Source organism: Schistocerca nitens, chromosome 1 (assembly GCF_023898315.1).
Source record: "Schistocerca nitens isolate TAMUIC-IGC-003100 chromosome 1, iqSchNite1.1, whole genome shotgun sequence".
Classification (NCBI taxonomy): Eukaryota; Metazoa; Arthropoda; class Insecta; order Orthoptera; family Acrididae; genus Schistocerca; species Schistocerca nitens.
In genome coordinates, this window is record NC_064614.1 from 1,291,810,986 (window position 1) to 1,291,820,825 (window position 9,840).

Below are 9,840 nucleotides of genomic sequence, written 5' to 3' on the forward strand. Positions count from 1 at the left end.
GCCTTTTCAGTAGTTGCACGGGCAACAGTCTGGATGATTGACTTACCTGGCCTTGTAACAATAACCAAAACGGCCTTGCTGTGCTGGTACTGCGAACGGCTGAAAGCAAGGGGAAACTACAGCCGTAATTTTTCCCGAGGGCATGCAGCTTTACCGTTTGATGAAGTGATGATGGCGTCCTCTTGGATAAAATATTCCGGAGGTAAAATAGTCCCCCATTCGGATCTCCTGGCGGGGACTACTCAAGAGGATGTCGTTATCAGGACAAAGAAAACTGGCGTTCTACGGATCGGAGCGTGGAATGTCAGATTCCTTAATCGGGCAGGTAGGTTAGAAAATTTAAAAAGGGAAATGGATAGGTTAAAGTCAGATATAGTGGGAATTAGTGAAGTTCGGTGGCAGGAGGAACAAGACTTTTGGTCAGGTGAATAGAGGTTTATAAATACAAAAACAAATAGGTGTAATGCAGCAGTATGTTTAATAATGAATTAAAAAATAGGAGTGCGGGTAAGCTACTACAAACAGCATAGTGAACGCATTATTGTGTTCACGATAGACACGAAGCCCACGCCTACTTCAGTAGTACAAGTTAAATGCCAATTAGCTCTGCAGATGATGAAGAAATCGATGAAATGTATGAGGAGATAAAAGAAATTATTCATGTAGTGAAGGGAGACGAAAATTTAATAGTCATGGGTGACTGGAATTCGACAGTAGGAAAAGGAAGAGAAGGAAACGTAGTAGGTGAATATGGATTGGGGCCAAGAAATGCAAGAGGAAGCCGCCTGGTAGAATTTTGCACAGAGCATAACATAATCATAGCTAACACTTGGTTCAAGAATCATGAAAGAAGGTTGTATACATGGAAGAACCCTGGAGATACTAAAAGGTATCAGATAGATTATATAATGGTAAGTCAGAGATTTAGGAACCAGATTTTAAATTGTAAGACATTTCCAGCCGCAGATGTGGACTCTGACCACAATCTATTGGTTATGAACTGTAGATTAAAAGACGTGTAGTAGTGAAGGCAGCAGAGGATCAAGTAGGTAAAAAGACGAGGAATAATAGAAATCCTTGGGTAAGAGAAGAGATACTGAATTTAATTGACGAAAGGAGAAAGTACAAAGATGCAGTAAGTGAAACTGGCAAAAAGGAATACAAACGTCTCAAAAATGAGAGCGACAGGAAGTGCAAAATGGCTAAGCAGGGATGGCTAGAGGACAAATGTAAGAACCTAGAAGCTTATCTCACTAGGGGTAAGATAGATACTGCCTACAGGAAAATTAAAGAGACCTTTGGAGAAAAGAGACCCACTTGCATAAATATCAAGAGCTCGGATGGAAACCCAGTTCTAAGCAAAGAAGGGAAAGCAGAAAGGTGGAAGGAGTATATAGAGGGTCTATACAGGGGTGATGTTCTTGAGGACAATATTACGGAAATGGAAGAGAATGTAGATGAAGAAGAAATGGGGGATATGATACTGCGTGAAGGGTTTGACAGAGTACTGAAAGACCTAAGTCGAAACAAAGCCCCGGGAGTAGGCAACATTCCATTGGGACTACTGAAAGCCTTGGGAGAGGCAGTCCTTACAAAACTCTACCATCTGGTGAGCAAGATGTATGAGACAGGGGAAAAAAAATTCACTCAGACTTCAAGAGGAATATAATAATTCCAATCCCAAAGAAAGCAGGTGTTGACAGATGTGAAAAAAAACAAGACTTTTGGTCAGATGATTACAAGGTTATAAATACAAAATCAAATAGGGGTAATGCAGGAGTAGGTTTAATAATGAATAAAAAAATAGGAGTGCGGGTTAGCTACTACAAACAGCATAGTGAACGCATTATTGTGGCCAAGATAGACACAAAGCCCATGCCTATTACAGTAGTAAAAGTTTATATGCTAACTAGCTCTGCAGATGATGAAGAAATTGATGAAATGTATGACGAGATAAAAGAAATTATTCATGTAGTGAAGGGAGACGAAAATTTAATAGTCATGGGTGACTGGAATTCGTCAGTAGGAAAAGGGAGAGAAGGAAACATAGTAGGTGAATATGGATTGGGGAGAAGAAATGAAAGAGAAGCCGCCTTGTATAATTTTGCACAGAGCACAACTTAATCACAGCTAACACTTGTTTCAAGAATCATAAAAGAAGGTTGTATACCTGGAAGAATCCTGGAGATACTAAAAGGTATTAGATAGATTATATAATGGTAAGACAGAGATTTATGAACCAGGTTTTAAATTGTAAGACATTTCCAGGGGCAGATGTGGATTCTGACCGCAATCTATTGGTTATGAACTGCAGATTGAAACTGAAGAAACTGCAAAAAGATGGGAATTTAAGGAGATGGGACCTGGATAAACTGAAAGAACCAGAGGTTGTAGAGAGTTTCAGGGAGAACATAAGGTAACAATTGACAGGAATGGGGGAAAGAAATACAGTAGAAGAAGAATGGGTAGCTCTGAGGGATGAAGTAGTGAAGGCAGCAGAGGATCAAGTAGGTAAAAAGACGATGAATAATAGAAATCCTTGGGTAACAGAAGAAATATTGAATTTAATTGATGAAAGGAGTAAATATAAAAATGCTGTAGATGAAGCAGGCAAAAAGGAATACAAACGTCTCAAAAATGAGATCGACAGGAAGTGCAAAATGGCTAAGCAGGGATGGCTAGAGGACAAATGTAAGGACCTAGAAGCTTATCTCACTAGGGGTAAGATAGATACTGCCTACAGGAAAATTAAAGAGACCTTTGGAGAGAAGAGAACCACTTGTATGAATATCAAGAGCTCAGATTGAAACCCAGTTCTAAGCAAAGAAGGGAAGGCTGAAAGGTGGAAGGAGTATATAGAGGGTTTATACAAGGGCAATGTACTTGAGGACAATATTATGGAAATGGAAGAGGATGTAGATGAAGATGAAATGGGAGATAAGATACTGCGTGAAGAGTTTGACAGAGCACTGAAAGACCTGAGTCGAAACAAGGCCCCGGGAGTAGACAACATTCCATTAGAACTGCTAATGGCCTTGGGAGAGCCAGTCATGACAAACCTCTACCATCTGGTGAGCAACATGTATGAGACAGGCGAAATACCCTCAGACTTCAAGAAGAATATAATAATTCCAATCCCAAAGAAAGCAGGTGTTGACAGATGTGAAAATTACGGAACTATCAGTTTAATAAGTCACAGCTGCAAAATACTAACGCGAATTCTTTACAGACGAATGGAAAAACTGGTAGAAGCGAACCTCGGGGGAGATCAGATTGGATTCCGTAGAAATGTTGGAACACGTGAGGCAATACTAACCTTACGACTTATCTTAGATGAAAGATTAAGAAAAGGCAAAACTACGTTTCTAGCATTTGTAGACTTAGAGAAAGCTTTTGACAACGTTAACTGGAATACTCTCTTTCAAATTCTGAAGGTGGCAGGGGTAAAATACAGGGAGCGAAAGGCTATTTACAATTTGTACAGAAACCAGATGGCAGTTATAAGAGTCGAGGGGCATGAAAGGGAAGCAGTGGTTGGGAAAGGAGTGAGACAGGGTTGTAGCCTCTCCCCGATGTTATTCAATCTGTATATTGAGCAAGCTGTGAAGGAAACAAAAGAAAAATTCGGAGTAGGTATTAAAATTCATGGAGAAGAAGTAAAAACTTTGAGGTTCACCGATGACATTGTAATTCTGTCAGAGACAGCAAAGGACTTGGAAGAGCAGTTGAACGGAATGGACAGTGCTTGGAAGGAGGATATAAGATGAACATCAACAAAAGCAAAACGAGGATAATGGAATGTAGTCAAATTAAATCGGGTGATGCTGAGGGGATTAGATTAGGAAATGAGACAATTAAAGTAGTAAAGGAGTTTTGCTATTTAGGGAGCAAAATAACTGATGATGGTCGAAGTAGAGAGGATATAAAATGTAGACTGGCAATGGCAAGGGAATCGTTTCTGAAGAAGATAAATTTGTTAACATCGAGTATAGATTTAAGTGTCAGGAAGTCGTTTCCGAAAGTATTTGTATGGAGTGTAGCCATGTATGGAAGTGAAACATGGACGATAACCAGTTTGGACAAGAAGAGAATAGAAGCTTTCGAAATGTGGTGCTACAGAAGAATGCTGAAGATAAGGTGGGTAGATCACGTAACTAATGAGGAGGTACTGAATAGGATTGGGGAGAAGAGAAGTTTGTGGCACAACTTGACTAGAAGAAGGGATCGGTTGGTAGGACATGTTTCGAGGCATTAAGGGATCACAAATGTAGCATTGGAGGGCAGCGTGGAGTGTAAAAATCGTAGAGGGAGACCAAGAGATCAATACACTAAGCAGATTCAGGAGGATGTATGTTGCAGTAGGTACTGGGAGATGAAACAGTTTGCACAGGATAGAGTAGCATGGAGAGCTGCATCAAACCAGTCTCAGGACTGAAGACCACAACAACAACAGAAACGTTGTAACACGTGCGGCAATACTGACCCTACGACATATCTTAGAAGAAATATTAAGGAAAGGCAAACCTACGTTTCTAGCATTTGTAGACTTAGAGAAAGCTTTTGACAATGTTGACTGGAATACTCTCTTTCAAATTCTGAAGGTGGCAGGGTAAAATACAGGGAGCGAAAGGCTATTTACAATTTTTACATAAATCAGATGGCAGTTATAAGGATCGAGGGACATGAAGGGGAAGCAGTGATTGGGAAGGGAGTGAGACAGGGTTGTAGCCTCTCCCCGATGTTATTCAATCTGTATATTGAGCAAGCTGTGAAGGAAACAAAAGAAAAATTCGGAGTAGGTATTAAAATTCATGGAGAAGAAGTAAAAACTTTGAGGTTCACCGATGACATTGTAATTCTGTCAGAGACAGCAAAGGACTTGGAAGAGCAGTTGAACGGAATGGACAGTGCTTGGAAGGAGGATATAAGATGAACATCAACAAAAGCAAAACGAGGGTAATGGAATGTAGTCAAATTAAATCGGGTGATGCTGAGGGGATTAGATTAGGAAATGAGACAATTAAAGTAGTAAAGGAGTTTTGCTATTTAGGGAGCAAAATAACTGATGATGGTCGAAGTAGAGAGGATATAAAATGTAGACTGGCAATGGCAAGGGAATCGTTTCTGAAGAAGATAAATTTGTTAACATCGAGTATAGATTTAAGTGTCAGGAAGTCGTTTCCGAAAGTATTTGTATGGAGTGTAGCCATGTATGGAAGTGAAACATGGACGATAACCAGTTTGGACAAGAAGAGAATAGAAGCTTTCGAAATGTGGTGCTACAGAAGAATGCTGAAGATAAGGTGGGTAGATCACGTAACTAATGAGGAGGTACTGAATAGGATTGGGGAGAAGAGAAGTTTGTGGCACAACTTGACTAGAAGAAGGGATCGGTTGGTAGGACATGTTTTGAGGCATTAAGGGATCACAAATGTAGCATTGGAGGGCAGCGTGGAGTGTAAAAATCGTAGAGGGAGACCAAGAGATCAATACACTAAGCAGATTCAGGAGGATGTATGTTGCAGTAGGTACTGGGAGATGAAACAGTTTGCACAGGATAGAGTAGCATGGAGAGCTGCATCAAACCAGTCTCAGGACTGAAGACCACAACAACAACAGAAACGTTGTAACACGTGCGGCAATACTGACCCTACGACGTATCTTAGAAGAAATATTAAGGAAAGGCAAACCTACGTTTCTAGCATTTGTAGACTTAGAGAAAGCTTTTGACAATGTTGACTGGAATACTCTCTTTCAAATTCTGAAGGTGGCAGGGTAAAATACAGGGAGCGAAAGGCTATTTACAATTTTTACACAAATCAGATGGCAGTTATAAGGATCGAGGGACATGAAGGGGAAGCAGTGATTGGGAAGGGAGTGAGACAGGGTTGTAGCCTCTCCCCGATGCTATTCAATCTGTATATTGAGCAAGCAGTAAAGGAAACAAAAGAAACATTCAGACTAGGTATTAGAATCCATGGAGAAGAAATAAAAACTCTGAGGTTCGCCGATGACATTGTAATTCTATCAGAGACAACAAAGGACTTGGAAGAGCAGTTGAACGGAATGGATAGTGTCTTGAAAGGAGGATATAAGATGAACATCAACGAAAACAAATCGAGGATAATGGAATGTAGTCGAATTAAGTCAGGTGATGCTGAGGGAATTAGATTAGGAAATGAGACACTTGTTTTGCTATTTAGGGAGCAAAATAACTGATGATGGTCGACGTAGAGAGGATATAAAATGTTACTGGCAATGGCTAAGAAAGCATTTCTGAAGAGGAGAAATTTGTTAACATCAAGTATAGATGTAAGTGTCAGGAAGTCGTTTCTGAAAGTATTTGTATGGAGTGTAGCCATGTATGGAAGTGAAACATGGACGATAAATAGTTTGGACAAGAAGAGAATAGAAGCTTTCCAAATGTTGCGCTACAGAAGAAAGCTGAAGACTAGATGGGTAGATCACATAACTAATGAGGAGTTATTGAATAGAATTGGGGAGAATAGGAGTTTGTGGCACAACTTGACTAGAAGAATTGATCGGTTGGTAGGACATGTTTTGAGGCATCAAGGGATCACAAATTTAGTACTGGAGGGCAGCGTGGAGGGTAAAAATCGTATAGGGATACCAAGAGATGAATACACTAAGCAGATTCAGAAGGATGTAGGCTGCAGTAGGTACTGGGAATGAAGAAGCTTGCACAGGTTGGAGTAGCATGGAGAGCTGCATCAAACCAGTCTCAGGACTGAACACCAAAACAACAACATTGTGCTTATGATCGATTATAAATATGTTTTTCTATGAAAATAATGATCCAACAATGACAATATGGGAAGAATAGCTTGCTACTTACCACACATAGCAGGCATTGAGTTTCAGATCGACACAATGGAAAAAGAGCCTGAATACTGAGCTTTGAGACGAAGTCCTTCTTCAGAAACCGAAAACACACACATATTTAGACAAGGACAATTCACACAGACATGGTCACTGCCTGTAAGTACCGGAACCCGACCCATGCTAAACCAAGCTCTGTCACCCAGAGGTAGTCGCCATGTCTGTGTGAGTTGTTCTTGTGGGAATGTGTGTGTGTTTTCTATTCCAGAAGAAGAATATTGGGCTAAAATTCAATATTTTAGCAGTGCTTTTGAGTGAGCCTCTTCTTCATGTTGTGAATAGCAATATATCGTCTCCATATTGTTAATATTTTTGAGTAATTTATTCCATTCAGTGGAATATATCTATTTATTTTTGTTATTGGCCTTGTAATATTAGTATCTCATCTACATATCTGTAGAAATATTTAATTTTTTAAATCCATTTGAGATGGTTATAACAGAAATAGTTATCTGTATGGTGTAGTAAAATATTAACCATTGTACCAGCAAGGTAATTTCCCATTACTAAATCTGATTCTAGTACATGGATGGTTCATAGACCTTGGAATAACTGTGGGAGTGTTAGAAGTAATAAAATTCGTCCATAACTATTGCATTTGTATTATGATGTGCGGGTACATGGTCTCACCAGCTGTTCTGTTGATGTACACGTTGATTTCTTCCATCAAAATATGTTTTAAATGGTCTAGGAGGTTAGCATCTGAATAAGTATATAAATCACAAGGCTGTTTATACAGTTTATTACTGGAATGGCAGGGTTTGTCTCTTTATGGATATTTGGTAGTGACTACAATTTATTTGCATTTGTGCTACCATGGGGCGAAACGTTTTTTCCTTCCGTCAAGTGAATGTTCAATATTATTTGGGGTTTTTCATTAGGACAGACATTAGCTGGTTGGCTGTTTCTTTTATACAAATGCTGTTATTTTTGTTTGACACTTAGTTATTCTTTTAGCAGGGACTATCTTGACTACTACTGAATTCCCTTCTTCAGTTCCTACCGAATGGCTAGTGTTTAATATTTCACAAATGGTACCAGTGTTTCCATATTGACGAAATTATCGGATAATATAAAATGTTCATGTCGGAAGTTCAAGCTGGGAATAAGCATCAAAACACACACCACTCCCTACAACAATGCTATAAAGTCAACCATTCAGGAGTGTATAAGTTCAAATGGAAAATATGAACGTCACTGACATGAAAGTGTCCTCATTTAGTTCACACTTAAAACTAAAAAAAAAAAAATAATAATAATATAAAAAAACCATTCAGCTAGAGACATAACACAGTACCTGGCAGTCCCAACCATTGTTCAAGAACTTTGCCAACTAGATATTTTAGATTAAATATGTAGGTTCACATACTTGACAAAATATCCTGACGTTTAATAAATGAAATGACGCTACTTCAGAGACTTCTCTGGTCTCAAAGAGTTATGATTTTGCGTATGCAGACTGAAGAGGTAAGTAAAAATTTGTACCAAGGTCAGGAATCGAATCCGGGTCTCGTGCTTATTAGGTAGGTGCATTATCCACTACGCCAAATTTTCACTCGCCGCTTCAGTGAGTAAGTTATTGACAAAGGTCTTTGGAATGTGCTGAAAAGAGTATATGTTGCATGAAAAATAACTGGTATGGAACAGTATACACCCGAGGTAAACGTATTCTGTGGTGCTGATACTGCTGATGAGTGGTATGTGTCCCAATTGCAGTCTGGAAATAAATAAGAATATTATGTATAGGACAATTTATGAAGGTCAGCCTCATTCTATAACCGATCCTTGACAAGTCTCGTTTAGTGCCCTTACTGTATCCGCACATTCAACTTATCTTTCGTATCCCAACACTTAACAGACTTTTTCGAGTTGAGGTTTAATAACCTTAGAGGGTATAAAGTGATCCCAGTGAGCAACCCATCTTACTAAATTTAATGTAGCACACGCATCCCATAGGAGGTGAAGGCTCCAACTCATTCTCTTCCCACAGAACTGAAATATTATGTACCTCAGAGTTCTTCTTTTTCACTTCTGCGTTTTATCAGTCCCCTACAGTATCGACATCGTCACATGCGCTGAAGCAATCTCAGTGACTGCTGGTGACCAGACTGACTTCCTGACCGCATAACTCCATATGGGACAGAATCTGCGTGCCAGATCTGTCTGCATCTAGTGCACAGTTCATGTTTAAGTACGAGAACATTCTTCTGAATGGTTACGTAGCAGGTATCTGACTCAGCATCGAGGCTACAGCTCAATATTTACACAGATGGATGTGGAAAGCCACCTCTAGGGTGGCTGGCCAAAGGGCACTCATAGTTAATCCGTTAGTAGAAGTCCATCTGAGCCAGGGTCACCTCCCCGAATCCCTGCTGAATGTTGCGTTAACGCACTAAATTATCTGAGCGGGTATGTATCTCCTAGTTACTACATGCCAGATATCAGTTATTCGCAGCATATGTATCGTAGATACTTTTTCAAGCAACATTGCTCACAACATTTTCCTAATTATGATTCCTTACCCACAGCTTCCAGCAGCCCCGCTGTCACCAGATAGTTATGGAAGCTTTCAGGAATAAGCGTAAGAAAAAAAAATATGTTTAGGCAGCGTGAAATTCGAAGAATGTATAAGGTGAAACGCCTCTTGTTCGACAGATTTATCACATCTGGATTCCCTCAATTTCATCATCTAAGGAATTTTGTGACTAGGAAAATGTTTGTGAAGGTCAGAGTCGGATATTCTACAGAATTAACTTAATATGGAGTTCATCGAAGATAAGTACTTTTTTGACCCAAAAATAACTTTTATAGTCAAGTGGAGAACCTTTCATATTAAGTCCATCCCTATGGGTACCCATATAAATACTGAAAATAGTGTCCATTTGCAGTCAGCACGATTCCCTGCTGCATACTATGAAAGTCAGGTAATTCGTCCTCATT